This window comes from Natrix helvetica (assembly GCF_964273705.1).
Source record: "Natrix helvetica genome assembly, chromosome: Z".
NCBI classification, from domain to species: domain Eukaryota; kingdom Metazoa; phylum Chordata; class Lepidosauria; order Squamata; family Natricidae; genus Natrix; species Natrix helvetica.
The window spans coordinates 8,098,156-8,108,763 of NC_138554.1; the positions used below are offsets into that span (position 1 = coordinate 8,098,156).

Consider the following 10,608-nt stretch of genomic DNA (forward strand, 5'->3'; position numbering starts at 1 on the left):
CCAATCTATTTAATTATATTTATACATGGACATATGCACACAAAACAGAGTGATTAATGTTAGGAAACGACTGTTTTGGGCTGACTACAGTGTCAAGGATAAAGAGATAAAACTTACTTGGCATTACGACCAACCTAGTCCCACTTCCAAAGATCACCTTGTTGCCATAGTTAGGCACAGTGCTTTCTGCCTTGACAAAAAATATCCCTTCCTTTTTGCGTCAGAATTATGCTTTCCTTTTCAAAAGCTAAGCCTCTAGACTTTAGGATTGTGGTTCTTGAAAATCTGCATTATTTTGACATCTACACCTATACAATTTTTTTTTTTTTTGGACTCTAGTTTCTTCCCAGGAGGTGTGAATCCACTCTGCCCTTTCCATCCCATAATTTCCAGATTTTTTGCAACCATTTCCAGACTCTTCCTTACCCGGCCCTCCAATTTATCAGTTCTCCAAAAGCCTCTGTAAATATATTAAATCACAGTCTCTTTAAAGGCTTCATCGCATCCTACAATTCTATATACAGTCGTCATCCAGTAAGCCCAATTGCATTCAGAGATCCTTATTTCTGTGTAAACAGAGAATGACCGGGTTAACTTGCTACTGTCTGTTTTTCAAAGAATTTTGAAAATGGAAGAAAAGTCCTAGATTCTAAGTTTGGTAGATGGGTACTCCTTTGCTTATAATTTTTCTTTAGTTTTATTTCCAAAGTTAAAATACAGAATATAGGGGAAGAAAACAACAAGAAAGAAACAAACTTAAAGATAGATTAACCTTCTACTATTTTTCATTTGTTCAGCTGAAAGAGAGACTTTCTTTTCTTTTCTTTCTTTCTTTCTTCCTTTCTCCTTTCTCCTTTCTTTCTTTCATCCTTTCTCCTTTCTTTCTTTCTTTCCTCCCTTTTCCTCTATCCCTGTCTTTCCTTCTCTTTCTTTCTTTCTTTCTTTCTCTTTCTTTCTTTCTTTCTTTCTTTCTTTCTTTTCTTTTTTTCTTTCCTCCCTTTTCCTCTATCCCCCCTGTCCTTCTTTCTTTCTTTCTTTCTTTCTTTCTTTCTTTCTTTCTTTCTTTCTTTCTTTCTTTCTTTCTTTCCTTTCTTTCTCCTCCCTCTCTCTTCCCCTCTTTCTTTTTTCCTTTCATATTATATGTGAAATGGTGCATACAGTATATTTTAATATAAAAAAGACATTTCAGGGTACTGATTTCTGAAGTTTTCCATCTTTTTACATTTGAAATGGCCCTGAATTCTTAGCTTGAAATCTTCTGAAGCTGAGGAATAACTAGAAAATAGAAGCATTGCCTCGAGACTTTGAAATTTAAAGGAAATATATTAAGGAAAAATAAGTGGAGAGGGAAATGCACAGAACACACTACTTAGTAAGATTGACGCTTGTCCCAGACCCCAAAATTAATCTTGGTTCTGTAATTTGCACAGTGGTCTTTCCTTGAGCCTAAGGTCTTACAGGGATACAGCGGGGACTGTCCCCATCTAAAGAAAGTCTTTTGAAAAAGGACAATTCTAAAATGAGGCGAAGCCCCAAATAACGAGACTAAAACATATGGTGAACGGTTGCAGGAACTGGGCATGGGTAGTCTAGTGAAGAGAAGGACCAGGGGAGACATGACAGCAGTCTTCCAATATTTGAGGGGCTGGCACAGAGAGGAAGGGGTCAAGCTATTTTCCAAGGCACCTGAAAGCCAGACAAGGAATAATGGATGGAAACTGAACAAGGAGAGATTCAACCTGGAAATAAGGAGAAATTTTCTGACCATGAGTGCAATCAACCAATGGAACAGAAGTTGCCTCCAGAAGTTGCGGGAGCTTCATCCCTGGAGGCTTTCAAGAAGAGATTGAACTGCCATTTATCAGAAATGGTGTAAGGTCTTCTGCTTGGGCGGGGGGAGGGGGGTTGGACTAGATGACCTACAAGGTCCCTTCCAACTCTGTTAATCTGCTTTCCCAGCTTATCTGGTTGGGTTTGCAAGTCACTAAATCAGGACTATTTCCCCAATTTCAGGGGTGCTTAAAAAAAGAATAAAAGTGGCAGCCAACTTCTTTATACATTACTTGTTCAAAATGTGATTGGAACCACGATAAAGAAATGTTTAAAAAAAAGGAAAGGGAAAAAAAACCAAAAAAGGAAAAAAGAAAGAACAGAAAGGAACAGAAAGAAGTTTCAAATTTTATTTTTTATTTACAGCAAATGGGAAAAATAACTTACTTGGCCTTACAAGGAGCCTGGTACCACTTCCAAAGATGATTTTACCATAGGCGGCATTATACACAGTGATTTCCACTTTGACAATTACCTGTTTTCCTAATTTCTATCAGCAATTATAACTTCTTTTTGAAAAGCTAAACTTCTAAATTTTAGAATAAAAATGTCAAGGAAAATGGCTATTGGAAATCCAAAGCTTCACTTGGACATCTGTGCCTATAAAGTAATTTTCTTTGGGCTCTAGTTTCATGCTCCAGAGGTGTCACCCCACTCTCTGCCTTTTCTATTCCATAATTTGGAGCATTTCCTAACTCTTACTGGGTTCTCCAAATTGTTCAGGAAAAGCCCCGATAAAGATACTAGGAATTATTATTATTATTTTTTTACAAAGGAGACAAAAACCTAACAAAAACTAAGATGGAGGAAAAGTAAGGAAAGAAAATAAAAACCAAATAAAAGCCAACATTGAAAAAAAAAATAACAGAAAGAAACAGCTTTGGATTTTATGTTCCACAATTATAAGTGCAAAAGAACTTTTTGTGCTGATCACCATGGGAAAAAAAAACTTACTTGGCATTACAACGAGCTTAGTCCCACTTCCAAAGGAAAACCTGTAGCCATTGTTAGACACAGTGCTTTCTGCCTTAACAAGAACATGCCTATTTGGGTCAGGAATTAGAACTTTGTTCACAAAGGCATGAAATAAAATACTGTGTACCAAATAAAATTAGAATTTTTTTTACTTGGGGTTGGAATAGAAGACCTCCAAGGTCCCTTCCAGCTCTGCTATTCTATTCTATTCTATTCTATTCTATTCTATTCTATTCTATTCCAGTCTAATCTTTCTATATTCTATTCTATTTTTCTATATTCTATTCTATTTTTCTATATTCTATTCTATTCTATTCTATTCTATTCTATTCTATTCTATTTTATTCCATTCCATTCCATTCCATTCCATTCCATTCTAATCTTTCTATATTCTATTCCATTTTTCTATATTCTATTCTATTCTATTCTATTCTATTCTATTCTATTCTATCCTATCCTATCCTATCCTATCCTATCCTATCCTATCCTATCCTATCCTAATCTTTCTATATTCTATTCTATTTTTCTATATTCTATTCTATTCTTTCTATATTCTATTCCATTCCATTCCATTCCTATTCCTATTCCTATTCCATCCCTTTCCCATCCAATTCCATTCCGTTCCATTCCATTCTCCCAAAAGAAATAGAAAGTTTGAAATGGCAAGGAACAGATATAAATACCAACATTCTCAAATCCTCTCCTGGTATTTACCCGCCGATAGCAGAAATAACTTTTTGGGAAATTTAATTTGGGTCTTGGAACAAAATATTTGGATTATTTTTTTTAATGTTTGATTGGATTTTTTATTTTTAAATACAGATCAATATTAGTACATGAACAATGTGGCCTATGGGTATAATTCATTTTGATACAAGTAGCGATAATAATGTTAATAATATTTAATTAATAATATTTGTTTCATTAATCAAGTTTATGTCATCCTAGTATTAATATACATGTTTGTTTTAAAGTAGTCATTCAATATTTCAATGTTCCAATTTAATGCCAAGGATATTATTTAAACATACATAGTAATACCATCGTTCAGCCTCTCGTCGTTCCATCTAGTTAATATATTCTAATATATAAAAATTATATATGCTAATGTTCCTCCTATTTCTATTTCTACCTCTATTCTTGCTTCTAGTTAGTCCACCATTACTAATCCTAGTGTTAATACACATGGGTTTGAAAACAGTCCGCTTCTCATCTAAGAATGAGGGTAGAACAAGAAGCAATTGTTCTACCTGAGGGTAGAACAAGAAGCAATGGGTGGAAACTAATCAAGGAGAGAAGCAACTTAGAACTGAGGAGAAACTTCCTGACAGAACAATTAATCAGTGGAATAGCTTCCCTCCAGAAGTTGTGAATGCCCCAACACTGGAAGTCTTTAAGAAGATGTTGGATAGCCATTTGTCTGAAACGGTATAGGGTTTCTTGCCTAGGCAGGGGGTTGGAATAGAAGACCTCCAAGGTCCCTTCCAACTCTACTATTGTATTGTATTGTATTGTATTAAGAAGCTTCATCAGTTCTGAGTCAGAACTGAAGAAGCTTTTTGGAGGAGAAGTGAAATGTCTTCAAGGAAGAAACAAACTCCAGTTGCTTTTTGAAAAAAAAGCACCTTTGGGATAACCATGGCCTGGATAACTGAGAATCTCCATAGTCGACCCGTGATTTTGTTAAACACTGTAGGTTGTATATAAATTAGGGGCAGGGATGAGCAAAGAAAGGACTCCCTTGTGCTAACCACAGTGGACACATTAAAGAGCTAAACACTTACTTGGGATTACGACCAGTTTAGTCCCACTTCCAAAGATGACCTTATAGCCCCCAGCATTAGACACAGTGCTTTCTGCCTTGACAAAAACATGGCTTCCTATTTCTATCAACAATTGTAACTTCTCACTGACAAGCTAAGTGGTAAGGCCACACTTGGAATGCTGCATCCAATTTTGGTCACCACGATGAAGAAAAGATGTGGAGACTCTGGAAAGAGTGCAGAGAAGAGCAACAAAGATGATTAGGGGACTGGAGACTAAAACATAGGAAGAACAGTTGCAGGAACTGGCTATGTCTAGTTTAATAGAAAGAAGGTCTAGGGGAGACATGATAGCAGTGTTCCAATATCTCAGGGGTTGCCACAAAGAAGAGGGAGTCAAACTATTTTCCAAGGCACCTGAGGGTAGAACAAGAAGGAATGGGTGGAAACTAATCAAGGAGAGAAGCAACTTAGAACTGAGGAGAAATTTTCTGACAGTACAAGGAAATACAACGGAATTGGAGAGAATTGGACAGAAGCAACCTAGAACTAAGGAGAATTTTCCTGACAGTTGGAACAATTAATCAGTGGAACAGCTTGCCTCCAGAAGTTATAAATGCTCCAACACTGTAAGGTTTTAAGAAGAGATTGGATAACTAATTGTCTGTAATGTGTAGGGTTTCCGGCCAAGGCAGGGTGTTGGACTAGAAGACCTCCAAGGTCCCTTCCAACTCTGTTATTCTATTTCCCTAAATAAATGGACTTTAGGATTCAAATGTAAAGGATTGTGGCTGCTGACTATCTGAAGCCTCTGACCTGAGGCCTGAGAACAATAAAGTTATCAGGCATTAGGTCCTCTTGTCATCTCATAATTGAATTGTAGATACCCTGTGACCTTCATCTCATTTCTATTGCCTCAAAACTCCAGCTCTATAAGAAAGTCTTAGAAGGATTCAGAGCAGTGAAGTTGAGCCACTACTCCAGAGTAACATTCATGAGAAGCCAATCTACTCACTTTGTTAGACATACCTGGGATTATGGTTAACCTGGTCCCTTGCCCAAATATCACATTCCTGAGGCCACCTTCATCACACAATAAGAAAAGACTTTACAAAAATGGAAGGAGAAGCACAGTGTTTGCTCCTCACTCTACTGTGAGTTCTTAAGTGAACATTAATGAAGCCCTTGGTGAAGCTCCACCAAGAGCCATATGGCGTCTCCGATCAAGTATTCAAAAACTCAAAGAACCACAAGGTTGCTTCACACTTTGTTGCCATGGGATGAGCCTTTGGATTTTGCAATCTCAATCCAATAACTCTAGAGATACGGTCTTTCCCTTCTCAAGGGAAATACTCACAAGGTTTGCCTTCTTACACCTGAAATGATATCTAAATAAATTTGAGGGATTAGAGTCACATCTCATGGTAACAATGAAGATCTCAGCCTTTGGGTCCTCCTGGTTTCTCCCAGGTGTCTCCCTGATAAAAATTTAGCTAACCCAGGACTTTCTTCTCACTTTTGTTGCTCTTAAAAAAAGAAAGAAGAAGTGGAAGTGGAAGTGGAGGAGGAGGAGGAGGAGGAAGAAGGAGAAGGAGAAGGAGGAGAAGGAGAAGGAGAAGGAGAAGGAGAAGAAGAAGAAGAAGAAGAAGAAGAAGAAGAAGAAGAAGAAGAAGAAGAAGAAGAAGAAGAAGAAATTGCACTGAATTCTTGGGTGACAAGCAAAATATCTTCTTCCTCCTCAAATAAATGTCTCTATAAATATTTTGGTTTTTTAAAGAAGAGGAAGAGGAAGAGGGAGAGGGAGAAGAAAAAGAAGAAGAAGAAGAAGAAGAAGAAGAAGAAGAAGAAGAAGAAGAAGAAGAAGAAGAAGAAGAAGAAGAAGAAGAAGAAGAAGAAGAAGAAGAATTTTTTTTTTTGCTTCTCATCAAAGATTCTTGGATGAATGAATGTTAAATATGTTAAAATTCCACAAAGGTTTTTTTTTGGAAGACTTCTTCAGAAACTCCCATGGATGAACCTTCAGTGGTCATCCAGTTAAACCAAATTTGAGGAGAAGTCATGATGAGACATAAATATGAATCTAATATTTAGATTCTTGACTTGGAATGCATTCAAAATGAAACTGGAAGATTACAAGCTATTTCCTCACAATTCCAAAATTCTAGTCTCTCTTAGAGGTTTTTAGCAGATTGGAATATGGGAAGGACTAGATAGAAGTCCCAAGATTCCCAAACCTTGTTGTGATATTCTCCTGCTGATAACAAACATTGCATAGAAGAATTCAATCCTTGTACGTAGAATTTATAATGTTTCCATAGGCCCATTTCTATATCACTTACTTAATGAGATTCACTCTCAGTGTTGCAGGATAAATGAGTAAATTAAGCTCATGTGAGCTTAATGGAATTGTCACCTATTGATATCTTGACTGATTATCTGTTACTGATTACGTTTTCTCAAGTTAGATGCTTTTATATCATAAGTGCATAATTATATTATTACCTAGGCAGATAGACACAAATTGAGAAAATTAATGCATAGTAATTGCGGTGGGGGTGGGCAAGGAAAGGACCCACTTGTGTTGACCACAAGGGCAAGAATAAACCAATAAAACTTACTTGGTCTTACAAACAAGTTAGTCCCTCTTCCGAAGATGACATTCCTGGTGCTACTTGTATACACAATGCTTTCTGCCTTGACAAAAACGTGTCTTCCTATTTCTATCAACAACTATACCTTCCTTTGGAAGCGCTAAATCTGTTAACATTTAACATTAAAATATCAAGGAATTGAAATCTAAAAAATCATCTGGATATGTGTTCCTATAAAATGCTGTCCTTTCAGATGTTGATTCTCTGGAAGTGTGAACCCACTCTGCAAATTAAAGGTAAAGGTTCCCATTTCAAAGCCGAAGAGCCAGGGCTGTCCGAAGACATTTTCGTAGTCACGTGGCCAACTTTATGAAATGCCGAAGGCGCATGGAACGCTGTTACCTTCCCATCAAAGGTGATTCCTATTTTTCTACTTGCATTTTTGCATGCTTCGAACTGCTAGGTTGGCAGAAGCTGGGACAAGTAACGGGAGCTCACTCCATTACGTGGCACTAGGGGTTCAAACTGCCGAATTGCCGACCTTTATGATTGACAAGCTCAGGGTCTTAGCCACTGCATTTCCATAATTTAGATAGCGTCAAGAACCTTACTTATTCTGCAGTCAATATTGTCCAAAGAGCAACTCTCAAAAAGACAACTCAGGATGGGAAAAAAATGCATATCCAAGATTGGATTGAAAGAGCCCATAGAAACATTTAGGAAGGGAGGTGGCCTTGTGGATTAAGCAGTCATAGGCTTCATCTGCTCCATTTGGAAAAGCCAAAGAAGAAATATTTGGAAGGTGGGACATGTGAATTGGGCAGGACATGAGAAGGATAAAGGGAATCAGAAACTGGACTTACTTGGAGTCACCTCCAATTTAGTTCCACCTCCAAAGATGAGCTTATTTAAACTACTGTAGATCCACAATGCTTTCTTTCTTGACAAAAACTGCCCGAAGCAGGACAACATTGAGATCAAAGGTAAGGGAGATGCCTTCAAAAATGTTTGACTTGGCAAAGAAAGTTTTTTTCCCCCAGTTCACATCCACCCAATTTTCTCGGTGGACTCTAGCTGTGAGGACTTCAAATCACAAATTTCTCAGCAGTTTAGACCCATTAAGATCACTTTAGATGGATTGTTGTAAATCAAAAGCAACAGGACTTCCTCTTAGCTATATCCTCAAAAAATCATTAAATATCTCCAATATTTAATAACTTGCTCCTGGGGAGGAAAATCTATGGCAAATCTAGACAGCATGCTAAAAAGCAGAGACATCACCCTTCCAACAAAAGTGCATGTAGTCAAAGCTATGGTTTTTCCAGTTGCAATGTATGGCTGTGAAAGTTGGACCATAAGAAAGGCTGAGCACCAAAGAATTGAAGCCTTTGAACTATGGTGCTGAAGATGACTCCTGCAAGTCCCTTGGACTGCAAGGCGATCAAACCGGTCAGTCCTAGAGGAGATCAACCCTGGTTGCTCTTTAGAAGGCCAGATCCTGAAGAGGAAACTCAAATACTTTGGCCAACTAATGAGAAGGAAGGACTCCCTAGAGAAGAGCCTAATGCTGGGAAAGATTGAGGGCAAAAGAAGAAGGGGACGACAGAGAATGAGGTGGCTGGATGGAGTCACTGAAGCAGTCAACATGAGCATAAATGGACTCTGGGGGATGGTTGAGGACTGAAAGGCCTGGAGGAACATTGTTCATGGGGTCGCGATGGGTCAGACACAACTTCACAGCTAACAACAGCAACAATATTTCAGAACTATTGAGAAATCAAGGATTGTAAATTATCTTGCACAGAGGTTGACCATGGTGAAGCAATACAGGAAGGGAGGGAGGGGAAAGATTGTATAGATTTCTTGATTTCTGTGCTTCCTTTCTCCCAAAGAAGGAACATTATCACCCATAAATTATGCTATTATGTAATTCATGCTATGAAACAAAGCTTTGGGGACGTAGGGAGGAAACATCAAATTTCTAAAACAGTGTAGGAGATATCAGGCAAAATTCCATTCATTCCCAAAAGGAAGGAGAAAAACACACACCACTCCTCCACTTCAGAACAATGAAGGTGAGACCTTACTCGTCTGTAACACTCACGAGAAGCCAATGTGCTGAGAATGTTTGACATACCTGGGATTATGGTTAACCTGGTGCCTTGCCCAAATATCACTTTCCTATAGCCATCTTGACTACACAATAAGAAATGTCTTTACAAAAATGGAAGCTGAAACACTGGTTTTCCCTCTGCTCCATTTGGTGTGTTCTTAAATGAGCACTTCATTAAATGAGCACATTAACTAAGCACTTCATGAAGATATAATGGAATAATGTGGAGCCACCGATCTAGCATGCAAAACAAAAAACAAAAAAATCCAGACAGACATACATTTGCTATCCACACTTTGTTCCCGTCTAACCATCATTCGGTTTTTTGCAATCCTGGCCTCTCAAGAGATGGGTCAGACACCACTTTGCAACTAACAACAACAACATGGATCGTTTAATTTTGGTAGTTCTAAGAAGTCTACCCCCAAACATTATAAGCAATAAATATTGAAGATAAAGGCGTGGAATGGAAATTTGTAGACCAAGTCATGATTAGGAAAATGTGCATAACAACTCTCAGAATTGTTTATAATCCCTGAAGACTGCGTATAAATTTGGGGTGGTTTTGATAATCGCTGAAAACAGCATATAATGGGGGATGAGAAAGAAAAAGACCCCTCTTGCACGGACCTTAAGACCAAAACAAAAAAGACTAAAACTTACTTGGAATTACAACCAGCTTAGTTCCACTTCCAAAGATGATCTTATTGGTGCCCTGGTATACACAGTGCTTTTTGCCTTGGCAAAAACATGGCTCCCTATTTCTTTCAGCATTCATAACATCCTTTTGAAAAGCTAAAGCTCTAGACTTGAGCATTAATATGTCAAGGACAGTGGCTGGTGGAGATCTGAAGCATTATTTGGAATGGAACGCTTGCCTATCCAAAGGGCACCAAGATATTTTTGGGAGCAGAGTTTGCTTATGAACTAAGTGGTAATTGACTTCATTTGCTCCTTAGGAAGAAGCCAAAGGTCAATTTTTGAGAAGGTGGACATGATTCACAACTTTTATCTTTTATGTATACTGAGAGCTTATGCACTGAAGACAAATTCCTTGTGTGTCCAATCACACTTGGCCAATAAAGAATTCTATTCTATTCTATTCTATTCTATTCTATTCTATTCTATTCTATTCCATTCCATTCCATTCCATTCTCTATTGTCATATTCTATTTTATTTTATTCAATTCCATTTCATTCTCTGTTGTCGTATTTCATTCTATTCTATTCCATTCCATTCTCTATTGTCATATTCTATTTTATTTTATTTTATTCCATTCCATTCCATTCTGTTATCGTATTTCATTCTATTCTATTCTATTCTACTCTACTCTAC

General features: G+C 37.6%; 1 gene segment (V, D, J or C); it reads right to left on the bottom strand.

Annotated features, from left to right (window-relative positions):
- LOC309382127 (T-cell receptor alpha chain constant-like) overlaps positions 1–165 on the bottom strand; it is a 31,256-nt gene extending 31,091 nt beyond the window's left edge. The window contains exon 1 of the C gene segment in view: positions 118–165.
- Positions 166–10,608: the final 10,443 nt, after the last annotated feature.